The sequence below is a fragment of the Ahaetulla prasina genome, chromosome 4, assembly GCF_028640845.1.
Source record: "Ahaetulla prasina isolate Xishuangbanna chromosome 4, ASM2864084v1, whole genome shotgun sequence".
Taxonomy (NCBI): domain Eukaryota; kingdom Metazoa; phylum Chordata; class Lepidosauria; order Squamata; family Colubridae; genus Ahaetulla; species Ahaetulla prasina.
The window spans coordinates 144,969,472-144,990,446 of NC_080542.1; the positions used below are offsets into that span (position 1 = coordinate 144,969,472).

Genomic DNA, 20,975 nt, shown 5'->3' on the forward strand with positions numbered 1-20,975 from the left:
TTGAATTATGGGTGTGGGCACGCAACCACCCCATGCTCCCCATACTTTTGGCACGCGACGGCAAAAAGGTTAGCCATCATTGAACTAGGCATACCCAATTCCTGCAACCGTTCATCTTATGTTTTAGCCTCCAGGCCCCTAGTGACCTTTGTCATTCTTCTCTGCACTCTTTCCAGAGTCTCAACAGCTTTCTTTCCATCCTCCTCCTCCTCCTCCTCAGTTTCCTGGCCTCATAACTTTACCCTTTGGCTAATTCTCTCCAAGTTGGAAGCAGGTAATTCCTTTTCTTAAATCTAAAAGAATAAAAAGCAGGCCTTGCCAATTCTGTCTTATTCTTTTCGAACAAAGCCACGCGGTGTGCTGGATTGCGAGATAAGCCCGAAATAAACAATTTAAACACATCAGGCAGCATAACTTTTTTGGAAATTCCCTCCTGGATCGTCAACCAGCTTCGTCCAGCCATTCCCCAAAGAAACCAGATGCTCAATGATCTCATTTATTCTTGGCTGTTTCTGGGATGGTATCCTATGAGTCACCCCCCAAACAAGAGTTCGGTCGCTGGGTAACTGCAGAGCCAGCAGCAACTCGGCCCCGTGGAGTAACTGCAGAGCCAGCAGCAACTCGGCCCGTGGAGCAAGCCGGCATTCAACATGCCCCGAAAATGAATAAAGGGAAGAAGCATTTATGTATAAACTCTCTCTGAAACGTAGAGTAGGAAATGAAGCAGATTGCTTGGAGCCGTGAGAGGAGATCAATTCAGCAGAATTTGGGATCCTGGTTTAGAACTCTGAGCCAGAAAGGAAGCAAGAACCTAAAACACAATGAATGACAAAGGATGGGCGTGCAGCAAGAGCCAACTAAAAGGTGACCAGCCATGAGACCGGAGAGGATGTCTCCATGGAAACTGGTCTTCGTCGGGCCTTTCATTAATAGTGGAAGAAGTAGGTGCAGGAAGCCAGTATCTCAAAAATGATGAATTCATGTTCTACTGGAGACCCAGAGGCCCAGCAATGCAATCTTTCACTCAGGGTAGAACAAGAAGCAACGGGTGGAAACTAATCAAGGACAGAATCAACTTAGAACTAAGGAGAAATTCCCTGACAGTGAGAACAATTAATCAGTGGAACAACCTGCCTCCAGAAGTTGCGAATGCTCCAACACTGGAGGTTTTAAAGAAGAGACTCGACAACCTTTTGTCTGAAATGGTAGGTTTCCTGCCCAAGCAGGGGGCTGGACTAGAAGATCTCCAAGGCCCCTTCCAATTCTGTTATTCTGTTAGTACTGAGTTAAGCATAGGAAGCCACAGGTAACACAATTTGCCAGCTTCCAATCAAGAGGAAGAAGAATTTATTACTCAGGAATTGGTTTTCCTCAACTTAGGGACCGTTCAATGTTACAACGCACCCCCCCTCCCCCCCGCAAAGTACATATGACCCAGTTATGACGTTCCAATGATGCCGTCACCATTTTGGATGCCTGACATCTGGCCCGCATCTACGGCCATTTGCAGCATCCTGAAGTCATATAAGTACAATTGACGATGTTTTTGGCAGAAAACAATATTCACTACCAGTTTCTGGCAAAAAAACCCAAAAACCCTACTGAACAAATGGGTTTGGTTTTATGACTACAACGTTCACTTAACGACCATTGCAAAAAAAGATTTTGTTCAGTCATGTGATGATCCACTTTATGACTGTCACAACTTACGACCGTAATAGCCAGGTTCAATTACAGTCAAAAGTCAAGGATTACTTTTGTACTCTACAAGAGCACCGTAGGAACCGAAATTCAATGGAAAAGTAATCTAGATTTTGAATCCATTTCACATCAGGGATCCACAGCTGCTCTTTCCTCAAAATAAAACTAGCCGGCATAAGCTTGTTTTATTATATTATTTTATTAATTTATTATGTGATTTTTCTCTTGTATTAGTTTTATTGTTTTACATATGAGGTTTTTATACTCTTGTAAGCCTCCTTGAGTCTCCATGTGCGCAGCAGTGTAAATTCCTTAAAATAAATAAACAAACAAATAAATAAATAAATATTGATAATGCTAATAATATGAATGAGGAAGAGGAAGAAATGATTATTTAATCAATTGAAATGTATTCACAGACCAACAGCCTAGACGGAAAAGATTATTAGGTCAGCATTGTTCATGATTCCAGTAATTTAATTCAGTCTTGCCTTTGGCTTTAATTGCAATGATTTTGTGTTTATACACATATATTTTAAAAAAAAAAAACAATTTGCATGTCACTTCGAATGCTGCTCTCAGTAAAAAGCAAGCTATATCATAAATAAATCCGTAAAAATAAATTAGGGAGTAAAACAGCCAGGATTTTAAAAAGATCTTCTTGAGCCCTGGGGGACGTTAAGAATTATTGGGGAAAATTGTCTGTGAAATGCATTACACACACTTAAAGCATCCTCAAAAGTCAGAAAAGTTCAACTAGATAAAGTTGCTAGTCCACATTGTTTAGTGACATCCTGGGGCCCTTCAAAAGATTAATTTCAGGCTCTGAACTTCCAAGTATCAGTCACTGCTATCTTGAGGAGGATGGGGGGGTGGGGAAGTGACATAAAAATGACCACCTAAAACAAACAAGGTTGAAAGTGCAGGATGGAATCAGAGATATACAAAATTATAATAGTATGTCAGAATTGAAGGAGTCCTTCTGATCTCCTTGTTTTGTCTAATTGGAGTTCTGGAACTGCCAAGTTTTATCTTTCTCTGGGCTGAATTTCAACTCTTATGTTTTATGTTCTTAAGAAAAGCAGGGAGGAAAGAAGGAAGGAAGGAAGGAAGGAAGGAAGGAAGGAAGGAAGGAAGGAAGGAAGGAAGGAAGGAAAAAAGAAAGAATAAGAAAACATATTATTCCTCGTGCATGCTTTTAAAAACAACTTTTCTAAACCAAAAAGACTTTCACTTCCCAGATTATCTACTAAAAATTATTCATGAGAAGTTCCTCCCTGCGCTAAAGCTGTCAAAGGCACTTTTACATCCTCCAAATATCAAGAAATGTCATTCTTAGAAGCTTTCAAGATTTTTGACAGCTGTCCTGGAGATTCTCCAACCTTGATATTATGACCTCATCACTATCTGGCTTTTACCTATCAGTACTTCTGAAATTTGGCAGCTTTAAAATGTGTAGAGTTCAATTCCCAGCATGCATGGCTTAGGACCTGGGTACTTACGGGACCGCCTGCTGTTACCACACGCCTCCCACCGACCCGTACACTCCCATAGAGAGGGACTTCTCAGGGTGCCGTCCGTCAAACAATGTCGGCTGGCGGCCCCCAGGGGAAGGGCCTTCTCTGTGGGGGCTCCCACACTCTGGAACGAGCTTCCCCCGGGTTTACGCCAAATACCTGACCTTCGGACATTTCGTCGCGAACTCAAGACTCATCTTTTTATCCGCGCGGGGCTGGCTTAAATTGGGATTTTAATGTTAAATTATTAATTTTAAATGGTTTTTTTTTAGTATGGTAAATTTTAATCACTGGGCTAATTTAAATAAGTTTTTTAAATTGTATTTTAAACTTGTATATTGTATTGTCGGTTTTATTATGCCTGTACACCGCCCTGAGTCCTTCGGGAGAAGGGCGGTATAAAAATCAAATAAAATAAAATAAATAAAATAAATAAATGCTGACTGGGGAATTCTGGGAGCTAAAATTCACTTATTTAAAATTGCCAAGTCTGAGAAACATTGACTTAAATGCATTGCTGCCACTCAGAGTCGCTATACAGGTAGTCCTCGAGTTTATGACAATTGAGCCCAAAATGTAGATTGTTAACTGAGGCATTTGTTAATTTTGCCCCATTTTACGACCTTTCTTGCCCGTTAAGTGAATCATTGCAGCAGTTAAAATAATCACACAATTGTTAAGTGAATTTGGCTTTCCCGTTGACCTTTGCTTCTGAGAAGGTCGCAAAATGGGGATCACATGACTCCGGGACACCGCAACCGTCATAAATACGAACCAATTGTCAAGCATCTGAATGGGATGCTGCAACGGTCGTAAGTGTGGGAAAAAAGGTCATAACTCTCTTTTTTCAGTGCTGCGGCAACTTCAAACGATCACTAAGTGAACTGTTGCAAGTCGAGGGCTATCAGTGAGACGGGTGGCATAGAAATTTTTAATAAATGAATGAATTGGGATCACCACTCATGCTCTATTGTCAAAACTGCTCTCAGTTTCATTACCGTATGGCACAGAAAGACAAAGAAAGCCTCAAATAATATGCAAACAACCGTATGCCTCTTTAGCAGAGAATATTGCGATCCCATTCTTGTAAAAACTCACACCTAACGGTGCATTTTGTCCTTCCTTTCGGTGGATATGACCTAAAGGCTTTGCAGCCAAGGTGGTTTTCTGGATTAATCTGCAAATTAACTCTGCTTGGGCTCAGTTTGCGATGGCCTCATTTTTCCATTTCCACCCACAGAGATATAAGCCGCCTTCCTTCCCTCCTTGAGCAATCTCATTGCGAATGACAAGAATAAACAACCAAGAGACAAATCAGAGATCTGATTATCATATACCGGTATACACCTACGATTATGTCAAGAAATAGTATTTGTCATGCTCGAAGACGTATTAAGTAATAAGCAACCCGATACAGGGGCAAAACCGATTTCACTGCGGATCTCTTTCTTCCTGGTTAAAATGTGATTTGTTTGTTTATATGTAGAAATGGGGTCATATGAGGCAACGGTGTTGCTCCTTTTAAAAATGACATGCATCTCCAAAAGAATTGCAGAACGGATCCTAAGTCTTGGAGCCGCCTTCAAATGATCAAATGCCTTGAGTAACGGGTACTTCCTTTAGCTGGCTAACTTAACCCTAACTTCCCAGCAAAAGTCCACGCCAGACTGTTATTTGAAAGCCTCCAGGGATTGATTGATTGATTCTTTCTTTCTTTCTTTCTGTCCTTCTTTCTTTCTTTCTTTCTCTTCCTTCCTTGTTTTTGTCTCCCTCCTTCCATTTATCTTTCCTCCCTCCCTTTCTGTTTATCCTTTTTTCCTTCCTTCTTCCTTCCTTTCCCCCTTCCTATTTATCCTTCCTCCCTCCCTCCTTCCCTCAATTTGGATCACTCTCCATAAGGTTCCAACTTTCAGTTTCTGTCCTCTGGAGATTAAATTATGGCATTGGAAGATGGCTTTTAAGCAGTGGTGGGATTCAAATAATTTAGCGATCGGCTGGGTGGGCGTGGCCAGGGTGGGCGTGGCCAGGGGGTGTGACAGGCAGCAATTGGCCTCCTGCAGCCTTCTGGGAGCAAAAACGGGCCACGGGTTGGGGAGCTGCACCACACCCCCCTGCGGCCTGTTTTGGGCCTAGAAGACCTTCCTGCATTTACCTGGGAGCCAAAACAGGGTGCATGTGGACTCCTGGAAGGGGAGGGGCGGGGCGAGCTAGCAATTTAACAAGCGGTTCACCCAAACCGGTGCAAACTGGCTGAATCCCACCACTGCTTTTAAGCCTCCCTTCCGCCTTCTCTTCTTTAAGCAAAACATAGAGGAAGTCCTTGACCTACAACCATTTGTTTAGTGACTATTCAAAGACATAACAGCACTGGAAAAAAAAAAGAGCAATTTTACACACAATCATTGCAGCACACCCATGGTCACGCAATCAAAATTTGAACCCTTGGAAACTGGCACGTATTTATTTATAGTTGCAGTGTGAAGTGGGCTCAATTGCGATCGTAAGTCGAGGACTACCTGCAGCTGATATTTTAACCATTCTTTGTAAGATATAGCTGCTAAGATTCATCATCTTAGATGGACCACTCTGCCTTCTTTCCTAGTCAATTTTCTTCTTGCGTGGTGGCTTTTCAAAGTGGACAGTCTTCCGATGGTCAGCATTTTTCCAAACTGCCAAAATTTCATCTCCAAGACTGGGAAAGGAAGAGGCACTTCTGTGTTTTAGTCCGATTACTTACCGTCACAATTGAGCCCAAAATTTCTGTTGCTAAGCGAGGCAGTTGTTAAAGTGAGTTTTGCCCCATTTCTTTCTTGCCACAGTTGTTAAATAAATCTTCGCATTTAAGTTAGTAATGATTGTCATTAAGTGAATCTGGCTTCCCCCATTGAACGTGCTTCTCAGAGGATTGCAAAACAGGATCGCACAACCCCGGGAGCCTGCAATCGTCATGATTTCAGCTGCCAAGCGTCTGAATTTTGATCACAGGGATGCTGCAACGGTCATAAGTGTGAAAAATGGTCATAAAATCACTTTCACTGTTCACATTTATTTATTTTATTTATTTATTTATTAAATTTTTATACCGCCCTTCTCCTGAAGGACTCAGGGCGGTGTACAGCCAGGATAAAACTCAATATATATACAATATATATACATCCAGATTCATAACATAACATAACATAACATAACATCAGAGTTGGAAGGGACCTTGGAGGCCTTCTAGTCCAACCCCCTGCCCAGGCAGGAAACCCTACACCATCTCAGTCAGATGGTTATCCAACATTTTCTTAAAAATTTCCAGTGTTGGAGCATTCACAACTTCTGAAGGCAAGTCGTTCCACTTATTAATTGTTCTAACTGTCAGGAAATTTCTCCTTAGTTCTAAGTTGCTTCTTTCTTTGATCAGTTTCCACCCATTGCTTCTTGTTCTACCCTCAGGTGCTTTGGAGAACAGCCCGACTCCCTCTTCTTTGTGGCAGCCCCTGAGATATTGGAACACAGCTATCATGTCTCCCCTAGTCCTTCTTTTTGTTAAACTAGACATGCCCAGTTCCTGCAACCGTTCTTTTAAAAAATCCAATTTAAATTTTAAAAAAAGTTTAAATTTTGTTTAAGAAAAAAAATCAATTTTTATCCACCTTGAAAAGCAGAAAAACTTCTCAACCAGACCCACCAAAGCGATAGGAACGAGACTGCCCCATTACAAGAAAAACCCACCAACATAAATAACTCTGATTTGGAAGCTAGCTCATTCTTTGCAGCCCAACAACACACCTTCTCTCTTTGATGTAGGGTAGGTGTAGGGTTCCTGCCTAGGCAGGGGGTTGGACTAGAAGGCCTCCAAGGTCCCTTCCAACTCTGTTGTTATGTTATGTTATGATTTTTCCCTGAAGTACTTCCAAATGAAGCATGGTTCATAATTTTGGAGCCTGGTTTTTTGGGGAGAAATAATGGGACTTCAGTGGGAAACTTGTACAACGCCAGGTAGGCGATCTTTGTAGCAGCTCACATACTGCTATCGCTTCATGGGAAAAAGTAAATATGCATGTCTGAAGTTTCTGTGCAGAGAAAATAACCCAAACGAACTCCATATTTCCTTTTCAGGCTCCAATAATCTATTTTCCGTACACGTGGTACACAGAAAAGGCATTCAGTCAGATTATTCTGGACCAGGAAGGCATGTAATTGTAGAGCACGCAAGAATTTCTTTGCTACAAATACCTCAGGAATAAGAGCTGTAAAGTCAAATTCCAAAGTGAAGGTTCTTAAACTACTCCTAACAAAGTCTCCTAGCTGTTTGTTTTTTCGATGAAGTTTTTATTCCCATTTTTTGTCTGTGGAGTGTTTTTCTAAAACATCTAACTTTCAAGAGGGGTTGAATCTGCCAAGTGTTATTATTTTTCTAATCTTAAATTTAGCTCCCTCTCTTTTGAATAGAGCCTGCAAACTTTTTTTTTGTTAAAAAAAGCTTGCTTTAAAAGCTCAATATAGTATTTTTGTATCGATTTTTTTCTCACAACCCGGAGTTTTATTGGTAATTTTGCCTATTGGGCATATTTCTTGCAAAGGCATATCTAGTGGAGGTTCATCTATAGGTAGCCCTCAATTTACAATCTTGTTTAGTGACCGTTCAAAATTACGACGGCATTGAAAAAAGTGACTTATGTCCATTTTTCACACTTACAACTTGTTGCAGCATCCCCATGGTCACGCGATCAAAATTCGGACACTTGGCAACTGACTCATATTTATGTCCGTTGCAGTATCCCGGGATCATGTGATCTCTTTTTGCAACCTTCTGACAAGCAAAATCAATGGGGGAGGCAGTTTCACTTAGCAACCTTCTCGCGAACTTAACAATGATTCATTTAACAACTGTGGCAAGGAAAATCGTAACATGGGGCAAAATTTTGGTTGCAAGTCAAAAGCTATCTGTAGTTGATTGTGAAACTCAGACAATTCCCAAGAACACCAATTTAACAGTGGTGAAATCCATTCTTTTTTACTACCGGTTCTATGGGCATGTCTTGGTGGGCGTGGTTTGGTGGGCATGGCAGGGGAAGGATATTACAAACTCTCCATTCCCACCCCACTCCTGGGGGAAGGATACTGCAAACTCTCCATTCCCACCCCATTCCAGGAGAAGGATACTGCAAAATCTCCATTCCCACCCCACTCCAGGGGAAGAATACTGCAAAATCTCCATTCCCTCCCCACTCCTGCGGGAAGGATATTGCAAAATACCCAGAGGTGGCATTTGCTGGTTCTCTGAACTATTAAAAATTTCCACTAACAGTTCTCCAGAACCTGGCCAAACCTGCTGGATTTCACCCTTGCAATTTAAAACTTCTTTAGAGTTGGAAGGTAAGGAGCAGATGTTAGCAAGGAAATACTGAACAACATGGGAATTGTGACAAATCTGGAGATTCACCAAAAGTCAATGGACTTAAGTTTCAAACTGTAGTTTGCACCCACAGCCTCTACAAAGACTGCCCCCAAAGCTGCATTTTTAAAGACATTCATAAAAATAGGAAGATTGAAAGTATAAAAACCAAATGGGCTCCATCCCCCCATCTACAATTTGTCCACTAAGAAACCCAAAGCAACCTCAGGGCCGTAAGATGGAAACTGTACCCATAATGTGCAAAGACTTGCTTTGCACACTGGATTTACAAATACATGTAAACTATTTTAATTCAATGCTTCACGCATGTTCTAAGCTATGGGCAATTTTAACTCATGATGAGAGCCATTCTGCTATTATCCGTGCATCATATGAAGCTGCCCAATCTCTTGCTTCAAGAAATTGAATTATTTCCATGACATTTACGTCTATCCCTTCTTAAAAAGCTCTGATATTGCAGCACCCACAACATCTGGAGGCAAGCCACTCCGCTAATTAATTGTTCTCACTGTTAGGAAATTTTTCCTTAGTTGTACGTTAGTTTTTTCCTTGATTAGTTTCCATCCATTGCTTGTCTGCCTTGAGGTGCTTTGGAGAATAGCTTGACTCCCTCTTCTTTGTGGCAGTCCTTCAAATACTGGAAGTCTGCTAATATGTCCCAGTTCTTCTCTTTGTTAGACTAGACGTACCCAACTCCTGCTACACCTGATACTATGGCTATATTTACAAATAAACACATCTGAAAATACCTAACTAATTACATGAGAAATGCTTCCACAGCAATTAAAGAAGTTAGCTGTTCTATCTGAACATCTGAAGCGGTGACATTTTGATTTCATCTGTTCAAACCACAGACCTTGTCTTGAATAAAAACTGGTATTTTGGAAGCTGCAAGGAGAAATCTTAACTGCTGGACTGTGCAGCTTTGTGCTTCATTATTTACTGAACCAGACTCATAGGGGAACATTTCCAAAGAGAAGCTAAGCCATATTATTGTTCATCTCTCATCTCTACAGAGCGATTAAGTAATTTAGAACATCAGTATTTACAGGGAAAAATGAATCAGCAACCTAATTTGAACTCTGAAATACCAATGGTTTAATTTTTTGGCCCTATATATTTTTCCTATTTTAATATGAGGTTTACGGCAAAAAACTGAAACATTCACTACAAGAAAATCTAACTCTGCTTAAATAAAGAGGGGGGAAATCAGGAAACACATAAGTAGGCTTAGAAAATTATTTCTAAACAGGGTATGTCCAAATTTGCTAGTTTTTCCTCCTACGCAACCCAACCTCCTGACTAATGTCTATTCTGCAGAAGATCCTGGTTTCTAGATGTTACAAGCTAGAAGCACCAGAACAGTTGAAGTGTTTGTAAAACAGAACACAGAAAGAATGGTGAGGACTATAAGTGGTGTGTTTGAAACTAGAAACACAAGTAGTTCTTGACTTATGACCACAATGTAGCCCCAAATTTCTGCTGCTAAGCAAGACCATTATTAAGTGAGTATTGTCCCATTTTGTGTTCCACAGTTAAATTAATTACTGCAGTTATTAAGTTAGTAACACAGTTGATAGGCGAACCTGGCTTCCCCATTGACTTTTCTCACCAGAAAGTCACAAAAGGTGATCACATGACCCAGGGAAACAGGAACTGTTAAAAATATGAGCCTCTGAATTTTAATCATGTGACCATGGGGATGCTGCAACAGTTGTGTGAAAGATGGGTCACACATAAGTCACTTTTTCAGTGCCCCTTGTAACTTCAAACGGTTACTATGGCCTCTGTGGCTCAGGCTGCTAATGCAGTCTGTTATTAACAGCAGCAGCCTGCAATTACTGCAGGTTCTAGTCCCACCAGGCCCAAGGTTGACTCAGCCTTCCATCCTTTATAAGATAGGTAAAATGAGGACCCAGATTGTTGGGGGCAATTAAGTTGACTCTGTATATAAATATACAAATAGAATGAAGACTATTGCTAACATAGTGTAAGCCGCCCTGAGAAGAAGGGCGGGATATAAATGTAAATAAATAAATAAATAAATAAACTAAACAAATGGTTGCAAGTCAAGGATTACCTGTGCAGGTCTAGAAAGTGAAAATCCAGCTACGTTAGGTAAATTCGTAAGAAAGATCATGAGATATCTCATTCCTAAATCATTTAGGACATTGGAGACTTGGTTAGGCAAAACTAGCTGGATCACAGATCCTTCTGAAATGGTTTATTTTGAACTATGTGTGAGATGTTTTGAGCAATCCATAACTGATCCAACTTGGAACTGACCCATTACAAGGGTGGGATCATATAACATGCCCAGAACAATGGGAACAGCCCCACTAAGTTTCTCCTAGATGACTTCTCTTTCAAAATACGGTTTTTTAAATGCTATTTCTTTAACTCCAGGGCAATATTTTCCCACTTATGGAACTGCACTTAACATTTGATGTCAGAACCTCATTGTTGGTTCCTTTCAGTTGGACAGTGAACAAGGAGATACAGTCGATGATCCTGGAAGTATTGGCCAAGCTGGATGGGTGATTATAATAATAACCCACCATAATAAGGCAGTTATATTAACAATGAAGGATTTATCATATTAAAAGGAAGGCTTCTGCTATGATAGAGTAGTGGCTAAAGTGGTGGAAACCTTTTGGGGAAAGTGTATTTTTGAGGTTTGATGGCTAATAACCAGTAACCAGAAATGCAGCTTGTTTTATCCGGCTCGGGAGAACCGGTAGCTCTGCCCACCCACCTGGACATCATCATGTCCCATTTTTGATGCTCTAAGCATGTGCAGAAAATCCCACGCATGCGCAGAGGTGCTACGCACAAGCGAAGAGAGAGAGCGCGCTCCCATCTGCAAACCGCTAGCGAAGGTAAGTGGATTTCACCCCTGCTAATAACACCACTTTCTTTTGGAGCAATACCATAAAATTATGTATCAGTGGAAAGATAATTTAATCAAGAATGTAATGCAACGAAGTTGGTTCAATTATCTGTATTGTATCAAACGTTATAGCCAGTGGTAGGATTAAGGTAATTTAACAACCGGTTCTCTGCCCTAATGATTTCTTCCAACAACCAGTTTGCCAAACTGCTCAGAAAGTTAACAACCGGTTCTCCCGAAGTAGTGCGAACTGGCTGAATCCCACCACTGGTTATAGCCAAATAACCAGAAAAAGAAAGCAGAATTTGCTTAGGTTGGTATCAGGTAGCTTTCCTTCATCTGATTGTAGCCAATGAGCATGAATATTTAGAGAGCCAATCAGGTGTCATCTAGTTTTGGCAATGAGCCTCTCAGATCAGTAGGTTTCAGTTATTGATGTCATGTCTTGAAGCTGAGAGGGGGACATTTGTTAGTATGTTATGTGATCGCTATCAAGTTGGTTGGGCTTTTTTGTGTTCTTTCATTTAGTGAGCTTGTAAAACGTAATAAAATTAAAGTAATGGTACTAAGAGTTGACTGGTCGCCCAGAAAGCGATACGAAAATAGTATTATTAAGTGAACAAGGCTACAGTTATAAAGAAGTTAGAAGAAAAATTGGTGGAAACTTAACCAAAGGTGGCATTTCTAAGTTTTTGAAGAGGTATAAGGAGACTCAGTCACTACAAAACCACACTGGTAAAGGCCGGGAAAGGTGCACAACAGCAAGTAATGATAGAAGAATTAAGAGGCTGTGCCTACATGACAGAAGAAAATCACCTAGGTGTATACATGTTGAAGTGACGCAATGCAATGTGAAGTTGAGTGTACGGACTGTTCGGCACAGACTGCGGGAATTTGGCCTAAAATCTAGAATTCCATGAAAAGAGCCACTTTTATCTCTCAAACAAAGGTTGGAAAGCATTACATTCTTGATTAAATTATGTTTCCATTGATATGGGTTTAGAAAATTTATAACTACGCCGCCTTTGACGTGACCTGAATTTAACTCATAGAATCATCTATTACAATGTCCTTCCTGTCAAAGACTACTTCAGCTTTAATTGCAAGAATACACGAGCACACAATAGATTTAAGCTTAATGTTAACCGCTCTAATCTTGATTGCAGAAAATACAACTTCAGTAATAGGGTTGTTAGGGGACGCGGTGGCTCAGGGGCTAGGACGTTGAGCTTGTCGATCGAAAGATCGGCAGCTCAGCAGTTCAAATCCCTAGTGCTGCCATGTAATGGGGTGAGCTCCCGTTACTTGTCCCAGCTTCTGCCAGCCTAGCAGTTTCGAAAGCACATAAAAATGCAAGTAGAAAAAATAGGGACCACCTTTGGTGGGAAGGTAACAGCGTTCCGTGCGCCTTTGGCGTTGAGTCATGCCGGCCACATGACCATGGAGACGTCTTCGGACAGCGCTGGCTCTTCGGCTTTGAAACGGAGATGAGCACTGCCCCCTAGAGTCGGCAACGACTAGCACGTATGTGCGAGGGGAACCTTTACCTTTAACAGAGTTGTTAATACTTGGAATACACTACCTGACTCTGTGGTCTCTTCCCAAAATCCCAAAATCTTCAACCAAAAACTGTCTACTATTGCCTCACCCCATTCCTAAGAGGTCCGTAAGGGGCGTGCATAAGAGCACCAACGTGCCTACCGTTCCTGTCCTATTGTTTCCTTTCATTATATCCAATTAATATAGTTATTACATACTTATGCTCATTTATATGCTTAGATATTATATAGTTATTTTCATGCTTATGCTTATATATACTGTTGTGACAAAATAAATAATAATAATAAAAGATGTATCATTTTATGGTACTACTCCCCCCCAAAAATGGTGTCATTAGCTATCAAACCTCAAAAATACACTTTTCCTAAAAGGTTTCCACAATCTTGGCCACTACTGTATGATGTTCCTTTGAATGACAATTAGCCTCATGTTCCTTTTTGCAGATGGTACTATTGGGTATCTCACTCCATTAATGTTTCAGTACACATCTAAATAGAGGTGCAAATTTGAGAACAAATTCAAAATTCCTGTCCTTAAGTCTAAATATAAAGGTTGCAACAGCAACCAGCGGAAACATCAAAATCCATAGTACGGCAGAATAATTTTTCTGATGCTACCACCTCTTCTTCTGGACATGTCTGCAACATCAATACATACAACAAGAGATGTACCAAAATGCTTCATCTGCCATCATTTTGGTCTTGATCACAGCCCGAAAATACCTCTGAGAGGCAACATGGTATAGTGGTTAAAGCAGTGTTTCTTAACCATGACGATTTGAAGTTGCGTGGACTTCAACTCCCAGAATTCCCCAGATAACACAGTCCAAATTCTGGGAGTTGAAGCCCGTCTATGTTATGGCTGGGGAATTCTGGAAGTTGGTCTGTGCCAGTTGGAGAGTTCTGGGAATTGAAGTCCATGCAAGCTGGCTGGGGAATTCTGGGAATTGAAGTTCATACATCTTCAAGTTGTCAAGATTGAGAACCACTGGGTTAAAGCGATGGACCCGAATGGAGAAAGCCAAGGTTCAAACCCACCCTCAGTTATAGAAATTCCCAGAAGGCACTCTTATCTTCTTGGATTGTGCAAAAACAAAACTAAAATAAACAAGAAGAAAACCAACATCCCCCCAGAACCCTGTTTATGTTGCTTTGACTCTCAGGTAAAATGCAAATCTAGCAAGTCCTGTCTACGAATAGGAAAGTTGAGATATGATTACAACTCCACAGGCCATTAATTGCTCCTCCGAGGGCCAGAGAATTCCAAAAGAAAATCTCAGCTCCGTTTCATATCCAAGAAACAATTTGTCCTGCGAAGAAACAAACAACTTCAGCATGTCCCTGACGCAAGTCAGAAGGAGTTGCATTCTGTGTCATTTTTCAAGTCTTAACGTGCAAGTTTCAAGTTCCGTTCAGCCTCCAGATCCTGGTCTCCAGTGGCCGGCTCCAATCGCTGGAGTTATAAAGCACTTCTTTTTCACCATTTATGAACGTGGCACAGTTGTGGGTTTCTGTCTACTGAAAATTAAAGCACGTTCATTCGGGAGACGGGAAACCCTGAGACTTCAAGACTATATGGAGGACGGAAGGCATAAAAGGGTCTTTCAACAGAAGTGCTTTCAAGTTTCAAATGAAGTCCCGGAAGATCTGCACAAGTTTCCCCAGAAAATCCCAGCTCTTACCAGCAATTTTTTTTCTTTTCTTTTCTCATACTTTCACCCAAAACTCATCCAATTCTAATTGGATGCAAAGTGGGCAGATGCATGGTATTCAACTCCCAGAATTTCCTATTCAGCATAGACAGGTTTAAATTCCCAGAATTCCCAAGCTGGCATCCTCAACAGGCCTCAATTCCCACAATTCCTCAGCTGGTATGGACAAGCCTCAATACCCAGAATACACAAGTTTGCATGTACATGTGTCTCCCAGAATTCCCCAGCTGGCACAGCATGGGTTTTAACTTCCAAAATTCCACACTGGCATGCAGGAATATCAACTCCCAGAATTCCCAAGCCGTGGAATTTTATGATCAAAATTTGTGTGCTTGCCAGGTGGAATGTACTGCAGCAATCCAGGGTGATATGATCACAGTTGGTGACCTTCCGAGCCAAACTCCAACAAGTAAAGAGAGTGGGGAAAGCTGAATTCGTTTAAGGACTGTGTGATTCACTTAGCAATCGCAGTGATTTGTGTAACGGATCGTGGCCAAAGATGTAAAATCAGGTTTGAGCTACGCCATCCTTACCAATGTAAGCCTTTGGAGAAATGCAAAAGAAATATCCTAATCAAATTCGGGTTCTTTTTTAAAGGCAGCAAATCCCAACACATCAAGAATATCTTTTTCTCCCCTGCTGAAAGAGCTTCTAACTCAAGAGAGCGATCACCGCATGCAATCCAGACAGTTTATCCTGAAGAAATCCCAAGACTGTGAAGTTGAAAAACATTCTGGAATTAAGGCAATGCTTGGAATACTGCGTGGAGATGTCCGCGAGGTCACCCAAAGATTTTGACTCGCCAGAAAAGAAAAGGCAACGATCGTAACCTGAAAATAGGCAGCTAATTATTCCCAGCGTCCACAATGGTCTAGTTTCACCTCATCAACCAGATTCATGCATTATTCACTTTGCTTGACCAAGCCACGGTTCTGAGTTGTGGCTGATGTTCTGAGCCCCGTCAGAAAAGCCCAGATGTTGCCAAGGGCCCATCTTGAGTCCAATGTCCTGTGTGACACGGCAGCTGATCCGATGGGTTGAAGAACTTTCCAGTAGCAAGCTGTGAAACATTTATATTTATTATTATTATTAAATTAATGTGCTGTGCAACTTGTCCAGAGATGGCTCTTGGTAGTCAATAACACCATAGTTATTCTGGTTGCCTCTTTTCTATCTTTTTTTTTCCAGATGAAGTGAACACAGCTGCTTGCAATCTTCCTTATTTGTTCTAATGGTTGATTTATATAAAGCCACGACCAATTACATGGTTCATTTAGTGACCTTTCAAAGTTACAACAGCACTGAAAAAGTGACTTATGACCATTTTTCACACTTGCGACCGTGGCAGCATCATGGATCAAAATTTAGATGCTTGGCAACTGGCTCATATTTATGGGGGTCGCAATGTTCCAGGGTCATATGATCCCCTTTTGCGACCTTCCGACAAGCAAAGTCAATGGGGAAGCCAGATTGTTACTAACTTAACAAATAATAATCTGCAAATCATTCATTTTAAAACTGAGGCAAGCAAGATCAGACAAAACTCACCTAACAAACGTCTCCCTTTGGGCTCAATTGTGATCGTAATTCGAGGACTAGGTGTACCTCCTATGATTTTTTTTCAATTCTTCCCAGAAGCTTTTTAGCAAGTTCTAAAGGTTGTTTTATTAACAGCATACACAGGTTTCGGTATTTGCATTCAACTGATAATTTTCTTGCCAAATTCTCTTTGCTGATCAGCTTGTAAACAAAGCAATGCTTCGCCCTTTCCATTAAGCTACCTTCATATTAAAGCCAACGTCCATAAACTATGGTCTCTTTAACCACGGTTGAATGCAGAAGGTAGGATGGCTTGGTTACCTATCCCATGAAACCGAAACAAACTCGCCCTTCCGGTCTTGTATCTTTGGCAACTGTTGAACTTGATACACACTTTGACCTGGAAACTTATTTGTCCCAGATACCTGCAGCAACTGACTATGAAAAAAGCAAAAAGAAAAAATGGAGCTTGTTCAAAGTTGTTATTCCCACCCCAGCATCCAGCTCAAAACTTGAAAATGATTATCATTATGATAGTGGGGGGGGGGACCCTCTAAATATTACCGCCAAGTTATTTTCTTTTCTTTCATCATCCAGGGAATTGTTTTCTGAGCATTGCAAAGCCACAAGATAAAGCAGAAGTATTTTTTTTTAAAAAAAAAATCACTCCATCCAATGAAAAAAAATAGTAAGTCGAGTAAAATATTTTTCTTGGCACAGGCTGATTTTCAAGAAATGCCAGTTCTTAATTTTGCTATGCAGATTTGTTGCCCTAAATCTCAGCAGCCCCGGCTACCTCTGTAAAGAAAAGTGTGTGTGTGTGTGTGTGTGTGTGTGTGTGTGTGTGTGTGTGTGAGAGAGAGAGAGAGAGAGAGAGAGAGAGAGAGAGGGGTGAATAAAAACTACTAGGGTTCAGGGCATTCTGCAAAGTGCTATATTGGAGATGGTGACCTGAAACTAGTTTGTTTGTTGTTGTTTTGAGAGAGAGAGAGAGAGAAAATGTTCAATTTATTCCTTCTCTCTTCCAAAACAGGAAGAATCCCACCTGAGGCTTAAATAAAAAATAAAAAAAAATTCTCCATGCAAAAAACTCGTTTGCTGTCAACATCTTGTCTTTTTTTGCAGGGCCTAAAATCTCCCCTGCCAACTTTTTAACTCTCTGAACCAGAGATACTATTTTAAAAGCGTTGCTTATTTTTACACCTTTTCTCCCAACCTCTTCCATTCCCTTACAAAACCAGCAGATGGTTTATTTGGAGAAGAGGAAGAAACGGAGGGGAATAATAAATCAAGGAAAGGTTGTTGGTTTCCCCCCCCCCCCCATTCCCCGAGGAGTGGCAGCGTGAGGAAAAATTCACAACGCAATTCGCCAAAAACGTCCAACCACCCCAGTTATTTCTGAAGCGCCGGTTCACACGACTTGCTAGTCTCCAAGAAGCAAAGCTAACTTAACCCACCCACCCACCCCACGGCCGGTCCTGTGAATGCATGCAAGAGTCAAGAAAGATCACTGAACCACATTCTACGGTGGAACCACAGTGCAAAACCTGCGCGCTGAATAATCCAACAACAAGGCGGAAAAAAAGGAGGGAGAAAGGAGATCGCGCGATCCGGCTTGGGGGAAAAAAAGGGGTTTGAGCGGAGGAGGAATTTCCCAGGATGAAGCCTTGAAACTCCCATCAAAGCCACGGACCCATCACGGCTTACCTTTCTTCCTTTGCAAGGGAAAAAAACACCAAGCTCAGCTTCTCCTTTCGCTCGGTCAGCTGCGCGGCGACTCCTTGTCCCGTAGCCCAAACGCTCGGGGCTCGGGGATGATGGGGCGCAGAATCAATCAACGAGGCCCCCCCTCCCCTGGCAGAGGCAAGTGGGGGCGGGGGAGGAGGAGAAGGGGAGGGGGCAACTGCCCCGCCAGAGTGGCACCGGGACGTGTTTCCTGGACGGGGGTCTCTTCCTCCCCTCAACCAGCAGAAGAGAAAGAAAACTTTCCAGCTATAAAACTCTTCCTGGGCTCACGGCAAGGGTGGGGAAGTAGCAAATGCCCCAGTTTCCTACTTTCCAAAAGAAAAAAGAAAAAAGAGGGTTTGCAAAGGAGGAGAGGGACGGAAAAGGGGGAAGTGGGGAGACAGGAGCTCGGAAGCCAAAAAAGAGGAAAAAATGTTGCAGCGAAAAAGAAACAAGGAAAAATTTTCCGCCCGCGACGTCCCAGCGCAGCTGCGGAGCGCAGAAGGAAGGGGACCCGGGCAGCAGGAAAGGGTGACGTCAAAGGCGGCGGCAGCCAATGGGAGCTCAGCACGCTTTGGCACCGCGTTCGGAGGCTGAGTTCGCTTTGGGGTGGATTGGAGACCACGAGGATCGGTTGCAACCCTCTTGGGACAGGTTTTGGCGTTTGGAAAAAAAAGGGAAGTCGGTTAGTACTTCAAGAGGATTCCGAAGGAAAAGTGCAGCATTGATTCGGATGATAAAGGCTGGCTGTAAACAAGAGTGTCAATCCGGAGTGAAAGTGGAGGGGTTGCTGGTGGGTGTGAAATAGTATTCTGTATTGGTCCAGGGTGATTGGACACTTGAGGAATTTGTCTCCGGTGCATAAGCACGCATGTACATAAATCATTAATATAATCAGAATATTCATATATGCTCTCCAAAGCACCTGAGGGTAGAACAAGAAGCAAGGGATGGAAACTAATCAAGGAGAGAAGCAACCTGCAATTTAAGAAGAAATTTCCCGATACTGAGAACAATTAATCAGTGGAACAACTTGCCTCCAAAAGTTGTAATGTACATACTGCGAACACTGGAAGTTTTTAAGAAAAGGTTGGATAGTTATCTGCCTGGAGTTGCTATAGGGTTTCCTTCCTGAGTAGGGGGTTAGGATAGAAGATCTCCCTATTCTATTCCATTCCATTCCATTGCAGTCCAGTCCAGTCCAGTCCAGTCCAGTCCAGTCTAGTCTAGTCTAGTCTAGTCTATTCCATTCCATTCCATTCCATTCATTCCAATGTTCTATTCTATTCTATTCTATATTCTATTCTAATTCTTATTCTTTTCTGATTCCATTCTACATTCCATTCTATTTTTCATTCCAATAATCTATTCTATTCTATTCTATTCTATTCTATTCTATTCTATTCTATTCTATTCTATTCTATTCTATATTCTATTCTAATTCTTATTCTTTTCTGATTCCATTCCACATTCCATTCTATTCTTCATTCCAATATTCTATTCTATTCTATTCTATTCTTATTCTTATTCTATTCTACTTTTCTATTTTCTATTCTATTTTATTCTTTCTGCTCTATTCAATACATTCATCACAAATAGTCAGAAACAACGCTCAGTGATACTTATAGAATACTAAATAAGCAATCAACATAAACCACACTTGGATACTAAGTAAGGACTTCTATGCATGTCCAACCTAATGTTGACCAGTAGTTTCAAAGTAGTGTTTTTCTACATCTGTCTGGCACAGTCAGTCTGTGGCAGATCTTCAGCGGGGAGATGGGGGATGTTCATTAATATACAGGTAGTCCTTAGACTTACGATGGTTGCAGCACTGAAAAAGTGACTTAAGATCTGTTTTCACATTTAATGACCCTGGTAGAATCCCCACAATCATGTGATCAAAATTTAGACCCTTGACTCATATTCATGGCGGTTGCAGTGTCCCAGGTCAAAGTCCATGGGGAAGCCAGATTCGCTTAATAAGAGTTTGACTAATTTAACAACTAGTCATTCCCTTAACAACTTCAGCAAGAGAAGTCGTAAAATGGAGCAAGCTCACTTAACGAATGTTTCACTTAGTAACAGAAATTTTGGACTCAATTGTGGTCTTAAGTTGAGGACTTCCTGTATATCAGGGGTGTCCAAACTTGGTCCCTTTAAGACTTTTGGACTTCAACTCCCACAGTTCCTCAGCCAGCTTTGCTGGCTGAGGGACTCTGGGAGTTGAAGTCCAAAAGTCTTAAAGGGACCAAGTTTGGACACCCCTGCTGTATATGAAGAGGATCTATAAAGAAATAATAAGTACAAACAGAAATATTATTTCCCACGGCAAAAAAAGGAGAAATCGTTAAAATCATTACTTTCTTCACAGAAAAAAGAACATATCCAACCTTGTTTCCATGTGCAAATTGCTTTTGGATTTTGTGCTTGTGATAGGGGAAAAAAACAAAGTTTTGATTTTGCCAATTAGATAGGCTTGTTATAGAAATGCCTAGTTGATATTATTGTATAAAAGTAAAGTGTTGTTTCTTTATTGTTATTTTCATCTATGCTAAAAAGAGTGGGAAGTCAATACTTCCCCCCACCCTTCTACCTCACCCTTTCTTCTCTTCTGTTTTTTTCATTCCCTTATTTCACATCATTTTCATTTTCTTTGCATTTTATATTCTAATTTTGAAAGCGTAGGGGCAGGGATGGCTGGTTCCTATTGGCCGTCTGGGGCTGCAGTGGGGATCCCATTTTTCTAATCCTAAAAGTCTCTGGTTTTTATGGCTTTGGGGTTAGATTAAAGTAAGGTTCTACATTTAGGCAAGAAAAAACAAATGCCAGGGTACCTGGCTCAATAGCACTAACCGCAAGAAAGATATTGGAGTCCTAGTGGACAATACTTCAATAGGAGCCAGCAGTGGGGTACAGATGCCAAAA

The 20,975-nt window shown here is 41.3% G+C and overlaps 1 protein-coding gene across 1 annotated transcript in view; it reads right to left on the reverse strand.

Annotated features, from left to right (window-relative positions):
* The window catches only part of LOC131197469 (mitogen-activated protein kinase kinase kinase 3-like), a 105,473-nt gene extending 86,918 nt beyond the window's left edge, over positions 1–18,555 (reverse strand). The window contains exon 1 of the mRNA XM_058181577.1: positions 18,030–18,555. The gene's annotated coding sequence lies outside the window, so the exon portion shown is untranslated. The remainder of the gene's footprint in view (positions 1–18,029) is intronic.
* Between the last annotated feature and the right edge of the window lie 2,420 nt (positions 18,556–20,975).